At 35.6% G+C, this 25839-nt stretch overlaps 1 pseudogene; it reads left to right on the forward strand.

Moving 5' to 3' along the window:
* Positions 1-524: 524 nt before the first annotated feature.
* LOC122747670 lies at positions 525-25027 on the forward strand (annotated as a pseudogene).
* Positions 25028-25839: the final 812 nt, after the last annotated feature.

The following is a 25839-nucleotide window of genomic DNA, read 5'->3' on the forward strand; positions in this document are numbered from 1 at the left end:
TATCTTTTGATTGTGCCATGCCTATACCCCTACATAATTTTTTAAAATAGGAATAATATATGTTCAAAAATATTAATAGAACTTATTTTCATGGAAGTCAAAAACTGATAACAAAAGTGCTGTCCTGTGAGAGAATATAATTTGGTATATGAACATAATGGCATATTATTGTGACATAAGAAATAATGAAATGGAAAATTCAGAAAGAATTGGGGAGACCTTTATAAACTAATGCAGAGCAAACAGCAAAAATAGAACAATTTATATAATGGTAGCAACACTGTAGAGAAAAACAACTTGAAAAGACTTTAGAACTCAGATCAATGGAATGCCAAACCATGATTCAAAAGATTGAAGATAAAACACTTCACAAATCTCCTAACAGAGAAGTGATAAAATTAACATACAGAAAGTTAACAAACATTTTTGCACAAAACTAATAAGGGATTTTTTTTTTGCTGGACTCTGCAGGTTTATGTTGAAGGCTTTGGTTTTTTTTTTCTTTTTTGTTTTATTTTTGCACAATGGCTGCAGGTAACAAGAGGAACAGATTAATTAAAAAAAAAAACCTTGTAAATAAGGAAAATCTTTTGTTTTTCTCCTTAAAGAAATCAGTAAATAGAATATTAGACATGAAAGGAAACTTAGAAATCATCTATTCTAACTCCTGCACCTTATAGATGATGAATCTGAGGCCCCGTGAGGAAAACCATAAGGAAAAAATTACCAGAATTAAGAATGAAATGTCACACAGCATACAAAGTTATGTAGGTCTGACATCAGCTTGATACGTGTCTTTAATTTTCAAAATATTTTAAATATCTGAAACCATAGTAGTTATTGTGTGACTTTGCTACATTAATACTTCAGCTCATTGTCCCACAACATTTTTCTAGGTCCACCAAATAGTTCACCTAATCTGCCTCATTCTGGTTAATACGTGAACATCCAAGTTCTTAGCATTCCTTTTTATACTGCTTTACTTTTAAGCGTCATCATTTCAAAATGATTCTTTTCAGGTCTCTGTAGAGGAGGCACTATATAAATCTCAAAAACCAACCAAAAACATGGGGAAAGGGAGGAAAAAACATCAGGCCTTGACTCTGCATAAAGAAATTACTCTAAAATCCAAGATTATTGAAATAAAAATGAAATCAATCCTGTTTATAAATATCTGGAGATCTTTGCTCATGTTCCTTGAGTAGAGATAAAATGAGCTGGACAATTCTTCCACCTGCTTTCCCCATGTAATCTGGGCATTTGATGGGAATCTGAGTGGGAAATGATAGAGACAGTGAGATAACAAGAAACCCCATTTATCATTCTGACAGGTGTTTCATTTTATCTGTGTGTAAATTTCCACTGATAGAGTAGGCTGTCTCTCTTTCTTCTTAGACTCATAACCAATGCTTCCACTGAACTAAAGTTCTTGCTTATAGTAATCAAGCATTAGGGTTCCACATTGCTATTTACACATTTCAAATATGTTATGGTGGCTGCTTCATCAATATGATAGTGTTACCATGAGTCAGAGTGAGGAGCCATAGCACCAGAATGGCCTGGTTGACTGCTTTGTTGCCTGTTGGATAATGATATATTTTGCACTTGTTAGACATAAGTCATACTTTAGTGACTCACAATGGTCTTGGTAAATTATTAGTTTCTTAAAGGGTCTCCCAGTGAAACACTAGCTCTAGCAAATCCAACCAACCAGAGAGGATTTGTGTATATGCTTGGTTATAGACCAGATATCTGTTGTCTTTTGACCAGCTTTGCTATATATGGGCCATCTCAGGGTGATAACTTTTTTTCCCATATAAAGCAATTCTAGATAGTTATTTATTAAGTAGTAGAAATTTGTCATCTATACCTTGATATATTGTATTCACTATGATACAATTAAAGGTCTGCAAATTCATATCGTATAAAAATTTCTTAAGTAGTTACTCAGTATGGTAACTGTGATAGGTGCAAAGACAAAAGCAAAATAAAGAAATACAAACAAAAGTCACTGCCATCATAGTTTATATTTACTAGGAGGGTACATAGAGCATGTATATACATACATATATATATGCATATATATACATATATAAATATGTATAATTTGAAGTAGGAGAGAAAACTAACAAGTGGAGACACAGATAATACATAATATGGCAATGTGGGATAGTGGGTAGAGCACCAGAATTCATTTCAGGAAGATGGAAGTTCAAATCAGGCACAGGCACTTATTGTCTGTGTGAAACTGGGTAAATCATCTAACTTCCCTCTGCCACAGTTTCCTTATTAATAAAAGAATGACATATTTTCTCTTATCTTGTGAGGGTCAAAAAAGATTTTCTATTTAAAGCACTTTGCAAAGTTTCAAGCACTAAATAAATGCTAGATATTAATAGTACATAAATGTAAATGAATTGAAATATATTCTACATTTATTTGTATATACATATGTGTATGTGTATATGTAGGCATGTATATGTGCATATATACATGTATGCACACATATATAAAACTCGTATTGTATAGATGTATGAACTTATATAGGCACTAAGTAACACTCATAACAGTTCAACTAATCTTAGTCAGCAAAAGTGACACATCTCTGGAGTATCCTATTTATGTATATGAACTCTACCTTGCAGAACAGTTAAGTAGGTGTGAAGTTGCTATGGTTCTCCAAGAACTCTATTCCTGATTTCTCCATAGAATAATGCTTTCTTCTTTTTTATTTTTGGAGTTGTGAATTTACCGGATCATAACAGCTCTTGAGAATCCATCATACTGACAAGACCTTGTATCCTTCTCAAATGTGCTATATTTTAGTAAACCTTTGTCATATGATCATTGCATAATGGAGTAACCACTTCACATAGCAGACACATATGCTTAGATACCATAGATAAATGTGGTACAAAACTATATAACTGTACAAAATCTAGCATAGGGACAAAAAAACCAAGTCATTACCAAGACATTACCATATGAAAACAATGTTCAGACTTCAGATTGTTCTAAATCTAGGTCAAGGAAATGCAGTTTGATCTTCTTTTGATTCATCAAAGTAATGCAAACATCACAGTGTCCACAGCATATTTTTCTCAAAGTTCTAGGATGGAAAATGTTCAGGTTAAGACCCACAAACCACTTTTATGCTACCACCTTTATGAGGTAGCTAGGTGGTACAGTGGATGGAACACTGCCCCTGAAGTTGGGAGGACCTTAGTTCAAATCTCACCTCGGACACTAGCTGTGTGACAGTGGGCAAGTCACTCAACATCAATCACTTTAAATATCTGAAGCCATCTCTACTTGTCCTGATATGTAACTTTCTACTGGAGGAAACAGTGAGGCAGGTGACTTTGCACAGCCCTCTCTCACTTAAACCCAATTCATTGGAAGTCATGATATCACCCTGATGTTATGGTCCTCTTCAAGAAGGAAGGACAGAAAACAGCAGCAACTATGGAGCTACTACCTTTGTGAAGGCCCTCCTCATTTCATGCTGGACTATTAGAATAGACTTCTAGTTATCCTCCCAGTATCAAGTCTCTCACTACTCCAGTCCTTCCTATACTTTGCAATTAAAGTAATCTTCTAAAATTCAGGTTTGTTCATGTCACTCAAACCCACCCCCATTAAATAAGAAACAGTGGCTCTCTATTAGCTCCAACATCAAAAATAAAATCTGTTTGGCATTTAACATACTTTATAAGCAGAACTCTTTCTACATTTCCATTCTTCCTACACCTTAATTCCAAGCACAAACCTATTCCCTTATACCATATACCGTATTCTAGTAACACTGACCTCTTTGTTCTTCTTCACACAAGACTTTCTAAATACCAGCTCCATGCATTTTCATTGATTGTCCCAAGCCTGGAATTCTCTACCTCCTCAAGTCTTCTATCTGGTTTCCTTCAAATCTCACCTAAAATCCTTCTTTCTGCAAGAATCTGAAAATTTGGGGCAGCTAGGTGGTGCAGTAGATAGAGCACTGGCCCTGGAGTCAGGAGGACCTGAGTTCAAATCAGGCCTCAGATACTTGACACTTACTAGTTCTGTGACCCTGGGCAAGTCACTTAACCCCAGTTGTCCCCCCCTTAAAAGAGTCTGGAATTCTGCAAGAATTTCAGAACCCCCCCCCACCCCCCACAAAATGCTAGTGCCCTTTCTCCATGATTATCTACAGTTTATGTATCTTTTTTTGTACATAACTGTCTGCATGTTATTTCATTTATTTGATTGTAAGCTTCTTTTTATTCTTGTTAAAAAGCTGTTTTTTTTATTGAATTAAGACTTGACAATTGATTGTTCTACTGTATATTTTTCTTTTTTTTAAATTTTTTTGTCAACATTTATTTTATTTTTTTCCAGTTACATGTAAGGGTAGTTTTCAACATTCATTTTCATAAGATTTAGAGTTCCAAATTTTTCTCCCTCCATAAGATCACAACCAGGTTATATATGTACAATCCATAAGTGTTCTTTTTATCAGTTCTTTCTATGGGTGTTCATAGTAAGCTCCTTCATTAGTTCCTTGGGATTCTCTTGGATCATTGCATTGCTGAGAGTAGTAAAGTCATTCACAATTGCTCATTGAACAATACTGCTGTCACTATGCACAATGTCCTCCCACCTCTGCTCACTTCACTATATATCGATGTTCATTAGTCTTACCAGAATTTGGGGGGATCATCCTGTTTGTCATTTCCTGTAGCACAAGACTGTTCCACTACAGTCATATAGCACAGCTTTTTCCATCATTCCTCAATTGATGGACATTCCCTTGATTCTCAATTCGTAGCCTCCACCAAGAGTTGCTATAAATGTTTTTGTACAATTTTCCCCCTTTTCTCTTTTTCATGATTACTATTGTTAACTGTTTCCCTTCCATCCTATTCCTATTGCCATGATATTTATTCTATTAAGTATCTTCTTTCCTCCTATCACTTTTCAAAAGGGATTTGCTTCTGTCTGTCCCCTCCCCCAATCTGCCCTTCCTTCTTTTGACCCTCTCTCTTTATCCCCTTCCCCTCCTATTTTCCTGCAGGGTTAGAGAGATTACTCCACTCAATTGAGTGTGTACATTATTCCCTCCTTATCCAATTCTAATGATATTGAGGTCTTTGAGCCAATTCTGATGAGTGTTAGGCTCCTTTTCTGCCCAGATTAAATAGATTATTTCACCCAGTTGGGTGTGTCTGTTAGTCCTTCCTTGAGGCAGCTCTGATGAGTTTAAGGTCTTTGAGCCTTTTCTCCTCTCCCATCTCTTCCCCCACTCCATAAGCCTTTTCCTGTTTCTTTCATGTAGGATTTCACCTCTGTCCTTCCCTCTCCCCAGTGCATTCCCTTCACCCCTCAATTTAACCCTAAAGATGTCTTCACCTAGCTATGTGGCACAGTGGACAAAGCATCACCCCTGGACCCAGGGGGATCCCAGCCAAAACCCAGCCTCAGACACAAGACAGTCACCCACTGTATGACCCCAGGTATGTCCCCCAGCTCCAATTTTTTATGGTTCTCTAGGGTCTTGTATTTTAAAGTCAAATTTGTCATTCAGTTCAGATCTTTTCATCACAAATATCTGAAAGTCTTCTTTTTCATTCAAGTCCCATTTTTCTGCTGAAAGATTATGCTGAGTTTTGCTTGGTAGGTAATTCTTGGTTATAATCCCATTTCCTTTGCCCTCTGGAATATCATATCCCATGCCCTCCGATGCTTTAATGTAGAAGCTGCTAGATCTTGTGTTATCCTGACTGGGGCTTCATAACACTTAAATTCTTTCTTTTTGGCAGCTTGCAATATTTTCTCCTTGACCTGAGAGCTCTGGAATTTGGCTATAATATTCCTAGGAGTTAACCTTTTGGAATCTCTTTCTGGTGGTGATCAGTAAATTCTTTCGATTTCTATTTTAGCTTCTTCTTCTAGAATTTCAGGGCAATTTTCCCTGAGAATATCTTGGATGATCATGTCTAAGCTCTTTCCTTGATCATGGTTTTCAGGTAGACCAATAATTTTCAAATTCTCTCTCCTGGACCTATTTTCCAGGTCAGCAGTTTTTCCCAGAAGATATTTCACATTGCCCTCTATTTTTTTTTCTTCATTTGGATTTGCTTTACTGTGTTTTCTCATAAAGTCACTGGCTTCCATCTGTTCAATCCTCATTCTTAGGCAATTATTTTCATCAGAGAGCTTTTGTACCTCCTTTTCCATTTGGCCAATTTGACTTTTCAAGCTGTTGACTTTTTTCTCATGTCTTTCCTGCCTCACCCACACTTCTCCTTCCATTTTTGTCTCTACCTCTCTTACTTTATCTTCAAAGTCCTTTTTGAGCACCTCTATGGCCTGAGACCAATTCATATTTTTCTTGGAAGCTTTAGATATAGGGGCCCTGATGTTGACATCTTCCTCTGAGGGTATACCTCAGTCTTCCTTGTTACTGAAGAAACTTTCTATGGTCCATACCTTTCTCTGTCTGCTCATCTTTCCTTTCTTTTACTTGACTTTTAACTCCTTAAAGTGGGGCACGGTTTCCAGGCTGCAGTATCCCAAGCTTAAGAAGTCCCAGGTGGTATGATTTAAGGAGGATCAGGTTCTTCACTCACCTGGCCTGTTCCCTGGTCTATAGATGACCCCAGACCAACTTGCTAATCAAGCAGCTTTGTGTGTTGTGGTTGTTAGCTCCAACAAGCCTGTGCCCCTCCCCCACCTGGGCCACTGCTACTCAAGCCTATCTCCTGTTTCTCAGCAGGGATGAAAAATGCAAATTCTGCCTCAGCATCACCATAGTCCCCTGTAGTCTCCCCCTGCCCAGGGCTCAGCCCACTTACCAGACTCTGAGCTCAGTTCCAGACAACACTGGCACTTCAGCTGATTCAGAGGCTCTGGGGGTCTCCTTCTCTGGTGAGGCCTTCCTGGGATGGGATCTGTGTTAGGGTGACTGTGAGGTTGGGCTCATCTCCTGTATCAGCACAGCAGCTTCCTCCTTCTGACCTTCTAAGCCGTTGTTGGTTAGAAGATGATTTCAGCACATTTTTCAGTGAGTTTTGCTGCTCCGGGCATTTTCATATGCCATTATTTGGATGTTTTTTGGAGTGATTGTGTCATGAGTTTGAGAGCTCACTGCCTTTCCTCTGCCATCTTGGCTCTGCCCCAGAAGTCCTGTACTGTATATCTTTCAATAAAATTGTTCTTAAAACAAGGGAAGAGCTCAGTTGACTGAGCATATATTGATTGCAAGCTTCTTAAGAGTACATACTGAGGGCAGCTAGGTGGCTCAGTGGCCCTGGATTCAGGAGGACCTGGGTTCAAATCCTGTCTCAGACACTTGACACTTACTAGCTATGTGACCCTCAGCAAGTCACTTAACTTTCACTGCTCCGCAAAAAAATAAAAAAAATAAAAATTAAATAAATAAACAAATAAATAAATAAAAATAAAAATAAAGGAAAAAAAGAATACATACTCATTTTGCCCCGATTTTTATCCTCAGTGATTTGCAGATTACCTGGTACATGGTAGGTGTTTAATAAATACTTGTTATGTTGACATTATAGGCCTAAATGTATTTTTCCTTAATATAAAAATACTTACATAATCAAAATCATAAATTATATTAATGGATATAAATTAGAGGCCATGCCAATGAGACCAGAGATAAAGCAAGGATACACATTATCAATAGTCAGGGGAGAATATTAAGGCTAAAATTCTAGCTATATTGTCTAAAATCTCTAATGAGTGGTCACCAATAAACTATAAGCTTTAGCAAAAGTTAGACTTTTAAGCATTTATTAAGGAGAATAAGAATTTGGTAAAGAGAGAAGAAAAGGCCTAGATTACTATCTATTAATGGGAGAAAGCATTCCTAGCTCCACTCTCCGCCAGAGTCCCCAGGAAAGAGAGAGATTCAGAGCACTAGGCTCCCCCTTCCTCCTCCCACAAGCAATGATCACTTCCTTATGCCAAAGAAAAAACGCATGGTCTTGCCCTCAGAGACCTTCACCTCATGGCGGAGCTTTTCTACAGTAAGTCTCCAGCAGGTGGCATCATTCCAATCGTTATAAGAAGAAAAATGTATTTACATGGGAGAATGGTGGAAAAATAAATCTGAAATAACAGGAGTGGAGCCTTTAGAAGAATGAAGAGTTGAACACAACTGTTATGAACATTTCCTTTAAATGGAGGCCTGAAAAAGAACAAAGCAATCACAGGAAAGTAGCACAAATTATGGGAATCTTCCATTGTGACAGAAGTCAGTATGGTTGAAGAGATGTAACTTTGTGAGAAGGTTGCTAGATAATAGAGATTAAAGATTTTCCAAGAGCTGGGAATGGAGATCAGAGAAGAATGAAGGTATAAATGTTAATTATAGTAATAAGATGAGAAAAATAAACTGAAGAAATAAGAAAAGGAATAAAAAAAGGAAAATAGAATTATCAGTTTTTGCAGAAAATAAGATGAGGTAGTGACAGAAACCTAAAGAGACAACAAAAATAATAACTCACAATGGTGGAAAGTTTAAGACAAACACACACACACAAACCATCAGCATTCCTATATATAAACCAAAAAAATCGTAGCAGAAAGAGCTAAAAAGAGACATTCCATTCAAAATAACTATAAAGCCATAAAATTAGGGGAAGGTAATCTACCCTAATTCAATCAGAGACAATGTGAATCTTACTATAAAAGTATCTTTGCCAAAGTAAAGACAGAGCTAAATAGAGAATATCAATTGTTCAAGGGTAAATTAAGCCAATATAATTAAATGACAATATTATCTAAATTAATTTACTTATTCAGTGCTATACTAATCACACTCCCAAAAGAATAATATTTATAGGAAGGGAGGGAAAGTTTATGAACCTCAAGGGCCATAATAAGATAAAGTTTAAAGGTGCGAGATATATTACTAGTAGGCCACAAACTGTGCTATAAAGCAGTGATCATTAAAACAATTTGGCACTGTTACAGAAAGGAGAGAGAGAGGGTAAGGGCAAAGAGAGGGCAAGGGTAAAGAAACTGTGATATATGCATAAAATGGAGTATTATTTAACCATAATTAAAGGAAACAGTTTCAGCAGAAACAGAAAAGGCAACTATGAACTGAGGTAGAGGGAAGTGAGAAATTTGAGAAAACTTTAAAACTGTACAACTAAATGGTTCAGACGAATGAAGTCTTGGGGCTGAAATTAGGAACTCATATTCCTGAGTTCAAATCTGGTCTCAGACACTTACTAGCTATGCAACACCATACAAGTCACTTAACTCTGTTTACCTCAGTTCTTGATTTGTAAAATGAGCTGGAAAAGGAAATGATAAGCCACTCCAGTATTTTTGCCAAGAAAATCTCAAATAGGGTCACAAAGACCTAGGCATGACTGAACTGACTAAACAACAAGGAACTATAGAAAAAAATAATGGGATAGCCTTCTGATTAGTGTGATAAGTCATAAGAGCAAAAGAAGGAAAATGAAGCATTTTCTTCAGCTCTTGACAGAGAAATGATTATCTTAAAATACAAAAAGAATCATTTTGAGCATGACTAATGTGCCAATTCCCCTTTCCCCCCACAAAGAAAAGATATAGCTATGTACTGAGGGCTTTTTGTTTGTTTTTTTTTTCCTTCAATGATGGAGGTAGAAGGAACAGATTAAATTATTTTTTTTAAATTTCTCAAATGCATGTTAATGGGGGGGGGTAAACTTTTCCTCAATGCCAGACCCAGATTTCAAAGATATAGGTCAAAGGTTGGTGCTAACATTTTAAATATCCAAACATTTGCAATGTGTATATGGTTGAAAATTTCAATTTAATTTAATTCATAAAAATGTGTTAAGCATCAGTTGTATATAGAACATTATGAAGATCCTGGGGAGGGTATGAAGTTGAACCAGTGCTCAAACCATAACCTCGTGATGCTTATGGTCTAGGAACTGTACAGCTACAAACATAAAAGCAATATACATAGGTACATATATACATACATATATACATATATACATACATACATACATACATACATACATACACATACACACATACACAAACCTAAAAAACATTCATAGGAGTTTTAATGTGATATAAAATTGTGTCAATTAAAAAGAGACAAGAAAGAAAACCTTTGACCCATTCACAAAGCATCTGTTAAATATCACACGGTCCAGGTCCAACAGGGAACTGAGCTGTAAATTAAATCATTTGATCTTTGAATAGTGTGTACTTTGAGTCTTTGGGCAAAACTATAAATAAAAAGCCACATTCACCAGTCAAGAGATCCTCCAAAATAAAAGACATCAAGAGGCATGAATTTTGTGTTCCAGAAGATCAAAGAGATAAAATTAATATTGGGAAGAGAAGATTTGATTTTCATTTCAGTGTTCAAGAAAGTTAAAAATTAGAAGATTGGATAAATCCAGATAAGAAGGTCATGTTAGAGTTCATATAATCCAATTCTCTTATTGTACAAATAAGTAAATTAAGATTCCTCAAGTTTAAGTCACTTTGTCCAAGATCACACTGAGTTTAAAAAGAGCTGGTAAAAAGAGAACATTGTACACAGTAACAGCAACTTTATGTGATCATCAACTCTGATAGACTTAGCTCTTCTCAGCAATACAATGATCCAAGACAATTCCAAAAGGACTCATGATGGAAAATGCTCTTTCCATCCAGGAAAAACAAACAAACAAACAAAACACTGTGGAATCTGAATGCAGATTGAGACATACTGTTTCCACTTTTTTTGCTTTGTTTTCCTTTTTGAAGTTTTTCCCCTTTTCTGATTCTTCTTTCATAACATGACTAATGCAGACATATGTTTAAAGTGATTGTACATATTTAATGTATATCAGATTGCTTTCTGTCTTGGGGACGGGGAGGGAAAAAAGGAGAGAGAAAAATTTGGAACTCACACTCAAAAACAAATATTGAAAACTATATTTACATGTAACTGGAAAATAATAAAATACTTTTATGATTAAAAAAAGGAGCTAGTATAAGACTCCATATGTTGTGTTAAGCAAATATTTATTGAGGAACTATGACGCACAAGTCATTGTGGAAGATACATACATACAAATATATGTATGTGTGTGTATAAATATACCCTGCCAATCACTTCTGGTTTATAATTATTATTATTACTGTTATTAAAGGGAAAAGTGATATTTTTTTGTAAATTCATCATATATATGTGTATGCATGCATATCCACATATATGCAATAAATCATTATTTTTAAGGCAATGGAACATATTTAGCAATAACATCTCTTCCTATTAAATTTCATCTCTCCCCCTTCATTCCTTACTGACCCCTGTCTTAACAATTAAAAATAATGATTCCCTCCTCAAGCCACCATTAGCACCCTATTTTTATATATTTAGAATTTTATTTTCCCAAATTGCATGTAAAATACAAATTTTCACATCAATTTTTTTTAAACTTTGCATTCCAAATTCTCTTCCTCCATCCCTTCCAGTCCCCTTAAGAACTCAAGCAATTCAATATAAGCTATAAATGAGCAGTCATGCAAAACATTTCCACATTAGCCAGGTTTTGAAAGAAAACAGACAAAAATAAAACTTCAGATAAAGGAACTAACAAAAAAATTATGCTTCAATTTGTATTCAGATCCCATCAGTTCTCTATAGATGGATTGCATTTTTCATAAGACCTTCAGAGTTATATTGGATAATTGCATTGCTGAAAATAACCACATCATTCACAGCAGATCATCTCACAATATTGCTATTATTTTGTATGCAGTACATTTCACTTTGCATCAGCCCATGCAGGTCCTTCAAAGTCTTTCTGATAGCATTCTACTCTTCATTTTTTTATAGTAAATCATATTTATATAGTACTTTAAAGAGAGATTTCCTTACAATAAACCCATGAGGTTGATTATTGCAACAACAGTAACCTAACAAAAAATGTTCTTCACAATAACCCAGCAAAATAAGTACCATACATTTTGTCATCATCATCAAGCAATCACCATCAATTACCATCCATTAATCCTCCTCCTCATCATCAATCAATCAATCCTCATCTTCCTGCAATCTTCATAAATCCACCAATCAATCAATCAATCATCATCATTGACATCATCATCTTGCATTACTCTTACCCCTGATTCAAAATTTTTTCACAGTTACTATTGTTAACTGTTTCCCTCCATCCTATTCCCTCCCCATGATATTTACTCTATTTTCTATCTTCTTTTAACCTATCTCTCCTCAAATGTGTTTTGCTTCTGACTGCCCCCTCCCCCACTCTGCCCTCCTTTCTTTCACCCCTCCCTCCTTATCCTCTTCTCCTTCTACTTTCCTGCAGGGTTAGATAGATTACTCCACCCAAGTGAGTATGTATATTACTCCCTCCTTGAGCCAACTCTGATGAGAGTAAGGTGTTTGACCCAATTCTGATGTGTGTAAGGCTAATTCACTGCCCCACTCCTTCCCCATCTCTCCCCCCACTCCATAAGCCCTTTCCTGCTTCTTTCATGGGAGATTTCACCTGATTTTACGTCTCATTTCCATCCTATTTGAATATTTCCTGTGAATTTGTATTTAAATTTGTTTTATGCTTATTTCCATACAAGTCCTATAACCTCAACTACATTAAACATCTCAAAAGAGAGGATTATAACTTTTTAAAAGTGTCTCCAGGCCTTAAGAATTCACTTAGAGGAGGCATTTCATATATATTTATAAAACAAAATGAATTTTGCAAAGGTCTGTAAATCTTTTCTTTTTCTTTTTTGTTTTGCCTCAGTTCCCAGATTTATAAAATAAAGGAGTTTGGTAAAATTATTCAAAGGTCCAGACCTAAAATCTCATAATTCATGTGCAGTTTGCATATTCTTTTCTTGAAATATGTACATACATATATTTTACTACATCTAAATAACAATACAGATCTCTCTATATATAATGGATATAGATATAAGTGTAGATATGGATACAAATTGAGAGGAAAAGACATACATATGGTTACAGATACAGAAATAGATACAGATACAGGTATATATAGGTGAGTGAGATGAGAGGAAAAGAGAGAGGCACAGTGAGAGACAGAAAGAGACAGACAGAGCTCTGTTCAGCTTCCTGCAAAGTCCTACTGTGCTGCCTCTTTGTGACAATTAAGGTGATTCTGGCTATGCCAATGGAACATAAGTTCTGGAAGGTCCTACCATGCTGGATAGGCTACAAATATAACCCTATCAACAGATTTATTGGCATTTCTAATGGGCAGCCTTTCTTAGTACAGTAAGACTCATCATTTCTTAAGTGCTTACTATGTGTAACCCATTCTATGGTCCATTTTGCAGCATCTTTAGTCCCCCACATGAATCACCAAAAAGAAGGGATTAGTAGATGACTGCCAAACCTCTGCTTTTCACCAACTGTCAGTTATTTTACATGTCTGTCTTTCTCACTATTTTCTCCTTTTAGCAGTGATCTAATTTTAAACACAGACTAAACTCACAGCTGGGAGAAAATGTGGGGTAGTGGAAATTATTCTGGAATCTGGTTCAAATATTGACTCTGCCACCTCTTTCTGAATGTTTGGATCAGTTTACAACTCCACCACCAATGTATTAGTTTCCCAATTTCCCCACATCTCCTCTAACATTTATCATTTTCCTTCTTTATGTTATATCAGCCAATTTGATAAGTGTGAGGTGGTACCTCAGAGTTGCTTTAATTTGCATTTCTCTACTTAATAGTGATTTAAAGCATTTTCCCCATATTGCTGTAGTTACCTTCGATTTCTTCATATTAAAACTGCTTTTCCATATCCTTTGACAAAGTGTTATATGACAAATTGATAGACATCAATTGGGGGTTGAATTATATTCTTATAAATTTTACTCAGGTCCCTATATCTTTTATTGCTCTCTATCTTTTGTTTGGCCATCAATATTGTCCTTATCCATAGATACAGCAGGTAAACTATTCCTTTCTTCCCTAATTAATCTGTGGTATCACCCTTTATGTCTAAATCATGTACCCATTTTGACATTATTGTAGCATGAAATGTTAAGTACCACAGTTTGTTTAATAATGTCCCTATTTTAGGACATTTACGTTGCTCCCCATTTGGTTTTTATTAAATTTCATTTCATTATTGTAAGTATAAATGCTACTGCTATGAAAATCTTTGAGCAAATAGCTTTCTTAATTTATTATTTTGACTTATTTGATGAAGAATTCATTTTTGATGATTTTTACTATACTCTGATAGCTTTCACTTTGCAGAACATATTACAAGTTTACCAATCCACTAGTAATGGATATGCACATTTGTTGAGCATACATTTAATTCAAAAACAAAACAAAACAGTTGGCCAAAGAATGCAAAATAAATAAAAAACATATACCACAGTGTTGTTACAACGTGGTAAGAACTGAGTAATTAATTTTCTTCCCAATGCTGTCCATCCTTAATATTTCCTAGGACCACAGTCTTTTATGGGATATATTTTATTACTTCCTAAATTACTTAAAAAAGACGAATATAAATTCCCTCCATCCCTAATCCTAAATTTGAAGTATCTAAAAAGATAACTTGTATACTCCTAGATGCCTGTGAACCTGACGTGTCAGCTCTAGGCATTTCAAAATTTCCCTCAAGTAACTCTCGTTGATTGAGGCCTATTGTAACAAATCTTTAAAGGATTCTTCTTACTCTTTTTAAAAAATACTCATCTCTTTAGATTGGACTACGAAGTTATCCTGTTGTACACTATTTTGCCTTCTGGACCAGTCCAAAGTTGTTGTTGTTGTTTGGTCATTTTTTGTTGTTGTCTGGTTTTGTTTTGGGGGTTTTTGGGTGGTGATTTAAGTGTACACACTGCCCATTTCTACTACTGATTAGATAGTTTAGTGAGAGAATCAGAACATAGCCCTGGCCGTGTTATATCTAGAGGAAAGCAAAATTAAGCAGGTAGGTGGCACAATAGAACATCAGGCCTGAAATCAAGAAAACCTGAGTTCAAATGTGACCTCAGAACACTTACTAGCTATGTGACTCTGGGAAAACTTAATCCTGTTGGCCTCAATTTCCTTATCTGTAAAATTATCTAGAGAAGGAAATGACAAACCAGTCTAGTGTCTTTACCAAGAAAACACAAATGGGGTCATGAAGAGTTAAATATGACTGAACAACAACAGAATGTTGACTCAAATTTTTTAGTCATGTGAGATACTAGGACCTGGTTACTGGCTCTCTCATATTCTCATTTGTTATTTAACAGGACCTGCAGATAACATTGAATAAAATTGTAAAGTTTATAAGATACCCATGCCTTACAACTCAATAAGGAATTTGCTATACCCCTCTTTGTGGACTTTATCTTTTTCTGAAGAGAACAGCGTCTTAATATATAATTTATTGATTATTATTACAAATCATTCCTCAACACTCTAGACTCTAAGTGTACTGACTTTTTTCTTGTTTCTTACAAACTAGTCTTCATTTTCCATCTTTACTTACTCACTGGTTATCCCCTGTACTTATGCCTACTGGTGACCTTCATTAGTCATTTTCCTTCATTAGTCATCTCAAATACTGCCTTCCTTGTAAGGTCTTTTTTCAACCCCACAGGTATTAGCTTATCACCAACCATCACAGCCCCAGGCTACTTTGTTTATATTTCTTGTATATTAAATAAATAGATAAATGGATGTGACTATATACATATACATATAAACAAATCTGCATATGCATATCTATGTATCTATATATACATATGTGTATATACATATACATTTCTGCTTGTGTATCTTCATTGTTCAGAATGGTGCCTGGTAGATAGCTGACCTTGGATCCAAAACACTGAATCTTATAAGAATCAAAATGACAAGTGACCCATACTATAATAGACTATTAGGGGTATAAGTGGGCCACACGATATTAACAGTGCTGACTTACTTGCCTATGAAAAGTTATCTAAAAGGCACCTTGCATGATTGAAAATGGAAATAGGCTAGTCATGGAGTAAGAATTCAAATTAATATATGAATAGACCAAGTGATACTCTATTATCCTTGAGATACTAAAAGAACTGGAAGAAATCATTTAAGAAATTTGTTGGGTAGATCTTCTATAGCACAGGTATTGGATGTATTAGGTGTTCAAGAAGGACTAGTACCTCTGGTGTGAGGGCTTGCCAAGCTCATTTCACGGCTGCTCATCCACTTTTGGTCTCCATTTTAACTCAACTCCCATCTGTGCTTCCAAGAAGATATAGCATGAACAGTGGTCACACACCCTGGTAAACCATCTCAGCAGATGGGCTATAAACTAGGTAGAGGGTAACTGAAAGGACTCAAACCCATCACTAAGTTAGGGGGATGTCTATCCCAAGCATGTGAAGACATCTCTTGGTGGAATGGGCAGATGAGAACAATTGGTTCCAATGTCAGTAAGGATGGTTGAAGAAGGTTCTATGTAATGCATAGAACTTGGGCAGACATTGAAGATCCCAAGGTCATAGACAACATCCCAATCCATTGACAAACATTTTGAGCTTTGTCATGCCACTGCATTCCAATGGTTTTGGAAAAAAAGAGTCAGGCTGATGACTCTGTGTAACTCTGGCTCACTTAAATTCACATGCAAGTCAAGACATCACCCCGAGAAGTCATTGGAACTCTTCTAAAATAAAGGGTGAACAGAACTAATTGTAGAAGACCTACAATATAACATCTCTCAACTTCTAGGGTGGAAAATTTTAAGGAACTCTTGTTTCAGTATAAAACAAATCAAGAATGATATGTCTAATGTTTCTTTAATACAAAAGGATACAAAATGTTTAAGTGCCTATTAAGTATGGTATACTGCACAGTGTAGATGCTTTGTAAATTTCGTCAAGATATTTAGGTCCTATCCATTTATTCTGTTAAATTTTCAAAATGAACAAGTGAGAAATTAAACATAAAGCAATGAAATATTAAAATAGGCATACTTGGAAACAGTTGGGAAACAATACAACAAATAGGATTAAAACTATTCTACCAGTAGTCCCTAAAAAAGGTGTTATTTTCCATTGGTAAGGAGAAATGAATGGAACTCATTGGTCCTTTTCCAGGCCATTTTTGAAGCCAGAGCTTCATGACACAGCTGCTCTTCCACAGCTGCTGCTCATCATCATACTGATTGGTACCCAGGGCTGGCCCTTAATGAAGTTATAAAAGCGGTCCATTCTGTCATTTTTCTTCTTTAAAAAATACATTTGTCTTCATACAATAGACTACCCCCAAAACACTGAAATAAATTTCCTTACAATGGACATTTTGTGAGAGTGTATGCACAGTAAAAAGAAGTGGAGAATGTGTAACTTAATTTTGACAGTTTGGCACTAACTTTAACCATTGTTAAATGCACACTTTGGTTGTCTCTTCACATTGTAATCATTATGTTTCTTATTCTTTTGATTCCTTTCTTTATTCTTCTTCACTTCAAAGAAGTCTTCCATGTCTCTCTCCATTCTCCATAGTCTTCATTCATTTTTCTCAGTCATTTTCTTCCTATTTACATAGAATACCATCCCCACCTTCAATATCCTCATCTTGTTTGCCTACTTCCTTCTTATTTTCACCCAAAGGGGAAGCTCCTATGAGAGAAAGAGTAGAGAACTAGGATCTAACACACCTGAGTTCTAGGCCCAATTCTACAATTGATTTACTACGTTACTTTAGGGAAATTATTTAACTTGTCTCAACTTCATTCTTTTCATCCATAAAATGAGGAACTGGAAAATATAAACTATGTGATCCCTCTATAATCTAAATTCTATATTAAAGGAATTTTCAGGATTATCAAGTCAATAGAATAAGCATTTTGTTTGACAGCAGAACCAGTGGGAAAATATTTATTTTTCCAGTTCTCTTAAAATTATAGGACTTGAAAAATATCTACTCTGCCTATGCATTAGGCCCATACTGTGGATACTTCCTCTCCAAGTCAAATGGCTACAGAGACAAAAAGAGAATGGCTCTAATGAATTTAAGTGCCTACTTCTAATGAAGTCCTATAGATATATGTGCTTACTGGAACTCAGAGGAGAATTTAAAATGGTTTATACCACTCGTATATTAAGGTTCTAGAAAAAATAAGTCTGACAAATTATCAGGCATAAAGCCTTAAATGTGCATTGCACTTTTTTTTTAAGTGGAGAAGGAATTAAAATAAACTACATAATTAGAAAGCCTAAGGGAGTTTCTAATTCATAAAATCATACACAGTGTATAGATTATTGAACTTAGCATCAGGAAAACTCAAGCCCATAATTTTACTAACTGTATGACCCTGGCTAAATGACTTAACCTCTGTCAGCCTCAGTTTCTTCATCTCTAAAATGATGATCATAATAGCACTGACCTCACAGAGTAGTTATGAGGATCAAATGAGATATTATAAAAGCATTTGTGAACTTTAAAGTGCTATATAAATGTTAGTTGTTATATTAATATGCAATATTATAAATAGGAAGATCACAGGAGGGTACGATTTATTTCCAAAAATGACCTTAGAGTTTATCGAGTATATTCATATTATCATTTCTTAATGGAAGATTTTTGGAAGTGGATTTCTAAAGGCAAAGGAAGTTGGCAAAGACTAGGTTTGGGGGTTTTGGGGAATTGGAAAGAATTTTTCTTCCTATTCTGGACACAACAAAGACTACCCAGAATTAGGAAGTAGGTATGACTGTATGAGGGCAGGTAGAGGGGTAGAGTTCTGCCTTATAGAGAGAATAATAGCATTGGTGGTGGTCCATAATACGAGTAACCTGGATACAAGTGACTGGGAACCCATCTAAATACTGGCATTGGACTGCCACTGATTGCAGAGGGTTGAGGCACATCAGGATGTGTGTGCACTGTGGGAGTTCTGTGAACTGCAGCTGCTCTACTTTCAGTGGCTAGAATGGAACCTGAGAAGGCGCCTGAGCTCCTGATGGTTCTCAACTTTCAAATTGGAGCAAATAGGTATCAGACTGTGAAGTAAAGCCTCCTCTCCCTTCCCCCTCCTCTCTACCTGAGTAGAAGTTGATTCTAAAGCCTATTCTGTAAAGTGATTTTCCTAATTTATGTGTCAGTAGAAGAATTATTTTTGTCAGCTAGTAAAATTCAATTGGTATAAATGCTGTTGATGTCAATATTGCTTATTTGTGAAGAATGGACCTGAAGTGGGGAGGAATAGTCTCTAGTTAGCAGTATACAGAGATACACAAAGACTAGGGTTGGAATGCTGTTACCTGAAACTGCCAGGTTGGTTTTAATCTGATTTAAATTGGGAGAAAATGCTGATTTGGGGTAAATTTCCCACTGCACAACTTAGCACGATCATGGTTTTCTTTCTGATACTTCCTAAAAGGAGATATAACAACATTAGGAACCATTAGGCTAACTCTGGAATGTTAGATGATGTGGCCTTATTCATCCTTTCTCTGTCCCCCAAGAGCAGAGAGAAAACTTTTTTAGGAGTAGAGTTAAAATCAAGGACTAGAAAGTTGGAAAAAACTTATTGTTGGATCAGGCCAGCAAAGTCCACATTCAAAAAGTGGGGAGCAGAGGAGCCAACTAATTATTTCCCTTTGGACTTCTTATCCAATTTCAAGCCTATAGCCAGATGGACATATAAGATCATAATCAAGCTCCTTTCATAAAAACATTCTTCTGGTATTGCATGACATATTCAACTGTTTGAAGACCATTGAATTCTGTAATCTCCTATAATCATATATTCCTTTCCGTACCAGGGAAGAATTTGTTAAAGAAGTCACAACAATCATATAGATGACTTCTTATGTGCCATCATATGTTCACACTTTAGTTTCTCTCCTACTTTATGTACTTATACTTAAAATCACCCCCCCTTACACCTTAAACACACACACACACACACACACACACACACACACTTTATTTTCTTTTCAAATGTAAATATCTCTGGGAACGATAGTACATTAATTATAACACCAGTGAAGAAACTATTTTAACAGGCACCTGAGAGAAGAACAAGGAAAGATAAAAGGATACAGAGAATGTACATATCAAAGAATCATCATAAGGTATATTGCTTAGCATAGGAACATTTTTTAAATGAAATAGTGTACAAGGAGGTTAGTAGAAATTCCCCACTTTCAAGGGAACAACATGAACAAATAAAACTATATTCAAATACATATGTATACACATGTATATGTACATACATAAAAATTAATGCAAAAAAGAATACAAGATAGTTAAGTATAGGGTAATTAGGAAAATAAGGAACTCCATTTGGGGGGATAAGAAGATAAATGGAATGGTAAAAAATGATTTAATGTCTCCTATATCCTTTCCATTATATTTTTTAAAAATATAGTACCTGTCTGAGGCCAAATTTGAATTCAGTTGTCCTGAAGCCAGGCTCAACACGCTATCCACTGTACCGTATTGTTGCAGCTACTAACCATTACATCACACCATATAGTTTTTTTCTTCATATACCCAACACAACACAGTGCCTGGAATAATGTAAATTCTTACTAAATGCTTGTTGTTTGATTGATGGATATATGCTGATGATCCTGTGCTTTGTATCCTAACCTTTTAAAACTTCCTGAAAAATCTAAAATATCTTTTTAAGTATCTTTTTTTTTTGTTTGGTTGGGGTTTTGTGCTTTTTTTATCAGACACTGACAAAAGTCCACCCCTAGTTTTCTGACTCAGTATGGTATCAAAGGGACAAAGAAGAGTACAAGTTATAAGTCCCTACTCCCAGCTGCCATATTGAAAGACTAATAAGACACTAGTTATATGAACAAATGATAAGATAAAACTATAGATTTCCTCTTTGTCTAGCAAAACCTGCATTAAAGAACTGTGAAAGTCACAGTAAATTAAAGAAAACATTAGGATTATAGGAAGGTCAATGACTTTATGCCAGCTTGATGTAAAAACAAATGAAATCATTTAGACAAGATAATATTTTATGCACATTATAGTATCCTCATTGATGTGAGACTGAGGACCAGTAATGTCATTTAATATGTACAATAATATGTAATTTGGGGAGGGCTGCTTATGATCAATATTATCAGCTTGCTGGAAAAGAGATTAAATATCAGTGATGAATAAAAACTTTTTATTTGTGTCTATCTACAGATGCTAATTCCTATCTACTCCACAATCAAGGCAGTAGATTCCAAATGAAAATTTTTCAAAATAGTGAAATGGGAGTTGGGTTAGGATGTTCCAGCCCACCTCATAGGGTTCTTAAGATGCATACATACAATAATAAACAAGAAAAGTGATTTGGAATCTTAACAAATATTTAACCTATGGGTGCCACTAGAATGAAAGCATAGACTGCCTTTTTGAGGTTCATCTCACACCTCATGAATCTAGTGACAATCCAAAACTTCAGGATATTTCTCCATCCCAATGGATAGCCAGAAGAGAGATCATAACTCTTCACTTGCAAGCACACATGCTGCAATATATCAAAGGAAGGTTTCATTGAAAGGGAAGGAAAATGATGTGATTGAACTGTTCCCTGGCCACTATTGCTACTGTACCCTTATGATGGCATTCCTTTCACAGAGCAGCCATCTGTTGCAAAACTGAAGGGACAGACATCTTTTTGGACAGAAATCTTTTGTTTTTTTCCCTAGTTCACCAGTCACCTAAAAAAGTAGCCAAGTTTGTTGTTGTTGTTGTTGTTGTTGTTGTTAAGTGTTATACTTTAATACCTGTCCCTTTAGCTTTTACCCTTAAAGTGAGTATCCCTTATATGGCTGAGCTTGAGGAAAGGAACAGTTGATGGTACTGTCAATTATTATTCTGGTGAGTTACACTGATATTGATGTACATAAAAATAGTTTAGAGTAAGTAGCTAGAGATTGTACCTGGGGAAAATTTACTGGATGTTTATACAATATTGTGGAGTATTATTTGGTAGTGGTGGTAAATGGTTTCATCTCCCTACTACTTTGCCTTCTACTTTGTCCTCTGAAAACTTGTCTCCCTTGCTTAATACCCAGAAATGGTAGCACTCTTGTTCACCTTGGCAAATGGAAACCATAGGTGCTTAAAGGGGCACTTCTGTTTTCTCAGGACATATTATGAGTGACCTTTTTCCTCCTTCTATCTCTTGTCCCTTAATATTTTTATAACATTTATGTTATTGGAGTAGCTAGTTGACACAATGGATAGGGTGCTGGGCCAAAAGTTGAGAAGACCTGAGTTCAAATCTATCCTCAGATACTTACTAGTTATATGACACCAAAAAAGTCATGTAAACCTTTGTTTACCTCAATTTCACCAACATTAAACCAAGGATAATAAAAGCAACTACTTCCCACATCATCCCCACATTAGGTGAATAGTTTTTTTTTTTCTTATTGAATTTCAACTGATATAAATACACATACAGATTTTCTACAGGAAAGAAAATAAAAGTACTAACCTCCAATCTTTGTCTTGCTTACCAAAATAAAAAAAGGTAAGGTCTAAGTGAATTTTAAGTCATTTCTGGAAGAAGTAATAATACTGGTAAGAGCAGTAGTAATTAAAACAGTTGTGATATGAGTGGTAGTATTAGTCACAATAGTAGTCTTGGCAACAATGAAACAATCACTAATAATCTTAGTATTATTCATCATAATATTAATTGTAGCAGAATTCTTAGGAGGAGGGGGACTTATAGTTTTAGTAGACATATTTAGTGTCAGATGTAGTACCAGAGGTAGCAGATCCCTTTTAGTACTGTTCATATATTATTTCTTTTATCAGCAATAAGATCTTCTGAGTGCAAATGATGTATTCTCCACTTGACAGATGAAGAAATAGAAGCACTGAATGGAAAAGTGACATGCTCAGCACCAAATTCTGGTGGGTCAAAGTCTACATTTTAATGTAAAAATATATTCCATTTTTGCAAGAAGCCTTTCCTCTTCCTTACTCAGTGTCTTTCTGCTGAGATTACCCACAGTTTAACCTCTACAATTATTCCTTCCACATCATAGTTTTGGTATATCATGAGTTGACATTAGAATTTAAATAGTAATTTTGGGAGAGTTTTGTGGAAAGCACAGATGCCAAGCAAAGTCTAGCACACAACACAGGAAAAGGTTTAGAAATACAGAAACACTTAAAATATATGTATAATATTTTAAAATATCAACATATTTTATCTTTTAATACCATGATAATTCAGACTCTTACTTTGTTACAAAGGGAGGGTCAAAAAATTCACATTGATTTTCCAGATTGCAGGGGCACTATGCTCCCAACTTCCAAAATGTGGAAGGGATAACTGCACATGTCTTGTTTATACAATCTAATATGTTTTCTCTCTATTAGACTATGAAATTCTCCAAGGCAAGGACTGTTTGTTTCTTTCTTTGTTTCTCCAGGTCTTAGCAAAGTTACTGAGCAAAGACCTTTAATAAATGCTAGTTGACTCACCGAACTGATTGATAAGAAGGTTAATACAAAACTATGTCCATGATAGGCCTTCACTAATTGCAGTTTGGTATATTGGGAAACATGATGGATTTGCAATCAAAAGACTGGTATTAAAACTAAGCTTCTGGGGAGCAGCTAGGTGGTGCAGTGGATAAAGAACTGGCCCTGGATTCAGGAGTACCTGAGTTCAAATCTGACCTCAGACACTTGACACTTACTAGCTGTGTGACTCTGGGCAAGTCACTTAACCCCCATTGCCCCACTAAAAAAACCAAAAACCAAAAAAAAAAAAAAAACCAAAACCAAAAAACCAACCAAAACCCAAAAAAAAACTAAGCTTCTGGTTTTTCTTACATATGTGACTATGGGCAAATCATTTCACCTTTCTTAGTCTCAGCTTTCTTACCTGTAAAACAAAGTGTTTGCATTATTTTTTTCTAAGTCCTTTTCTAGCTCTAAATTTATGATCCTATGTAAGATAGTTCATACAAGTTGTGAGGGGAATTTAAGAAATCCAAAATCCTTTGGGAGAAGAGGAAATGTGCTTACATCCAAAGATTAGGCTTCTCATGCCCCCAGCCAGGAAGTTCTTCCATAGGGGTGTTCTAGAAAATCTTACTTGTTCTAGTCTCTAGAATGAATCCCTGATAAATTCATTTGATAATTTATAAATGAACCCCAAGGTTTGGTGAAGTTTTTTTTTTTTCAGTCTTCACAACACAGTTCTTATGCAAAGTCATTCTAAGTTGGTCTTTTAGCACTTAGTCTAAAGTCAGTTCAGTACTAGCATTTATTCTCACTTATTTAAGGTATCAAGGTTAAAATAAAGTGTGATGATCTTCTGTCTGCTCATGTCCACACCCTCACTTGCCAGCATAACTATTGTGCCCCCCAAAGACTTTCAGATGGCTGGCCTTGGGGTGTCAACCATTTCTGGAACAAATACATACAGAAGACCAAGCCTCTCACCCCAGAGCACACCTTCAACCTGTTTCCACTTACAAATTATACCTTTGGTACAAAAGAGCCTCTTTATGAAAAGGACAGCTCTGTTGCATCTGGGATTCAGCAAAGGAGGAAGGAATTTGACAAGATTGGAATGAGGCAGATTGTAGAGAGTGTTCTGATTATTTGTGAGCACTGGATACCACATGTGTTATTCTTCCAACTGGGCAGAACTTTTTTTAAACTACTTTGTGGTGAAGGTAATCAAGAATATGAAGTAGAAGGACTCAAAATATTTATGACAGAGATACTGACACATTAAGATGGAGTTCTGCAAGATTGAGTCATTGATGAATGCATTGGTAACTGGTGAAGACCAAATTTTGAACCCCTGCAGTACTCAAATATTCGAGCACATATTACAAAGCCTAAAGAGCTCAAAAAATCTTTTTGGTTCAGCTTTGAGAAAAAGCCTTGCTTGCAGTCCCCCAAAATTACGAACTGGTAGCTGTGCCATTGTTTGAATTATATGACAATGCACTAAGATATGGACCTATCATTTCTAGCCTTTCTCAGCTCTTGAGCAGGTTCAGTTTTATTTATAACTGAATTCCTGAGCCATGGAAGAGTAAAAGCAACAGTTTGTGAGCATAGCTCTACAATGTAGAAGAATAAACTGTAGGAAGTTTCTTTTTGCCCCCCCTTCCCCCACCCTTATTTTCCCCTAATTAATTAATACTTTATATTGTTTGCATACTAAAGTGAATCTGAAAAAGTGTCCTAGATAGTGGCGTAAATAAATGTGATAATGTATATTTCAATTTTGATTTTACCCATACTTTATGTACAACATTAAACAAAATGAACCTAAAAAAAAGTGTGATGTTTTCAAACCCTTCCTTATACTAAAATAATTCCAAGTTTCAACAAAGTTTTAAAGGGAACCTAAAAGTAAACATTTATTTTTTTCTCAAAATCATATGCTAAGTTGGATAATCAATTCAAGTCTAATACTAGGTAACAGAAAGAGACAAATGCAAAGGTAGGATTTTCTAGTTTATTCTTCAAATTAGACATGTATTGTTTATTTTGTGACTCCAGAATTAATTTTATAAATCTATAGCAATCCAAAAAGAGTTTATTTAAATAGAATGAAAAGTGAATAATAAAGAAGTATTAGTAGGAAGCAGACATTATCACCACTGTTTTCTGCAAACTACCAACTCCCCCCCTCCAGTCTTTAGAGGATGAGTCTACCAGTTCATAGAATTCACTGATATGAAAAGAAGTTCATAGGGAACAAGTATGACTTTCCCTGTGGAGGAGAATATCCCTGTGGAGGAACTGGCTGGAATATTCAGGTAGAAGAGACCTCAGCTCTGGACTTGGCCAGGTCTCCTTTTGCTGATCCTTCTACCTTA

The sequence above is a fragment of the Dromiciops gliroides genome, chromosome 3 (assembly GCF_019393635.1).
Source record: "Dromiciops gliroides isolate mDroGli1 chromosome 3, mDroGli1.pri, whole genome shotgun sequence".
Lineage (NCBI taxonomy): Eukaryota > Metazoa > Chordata > Mammalia > Microbiotheria > Microbiotheriidae > Dromiciops > Dromiciops gliroides.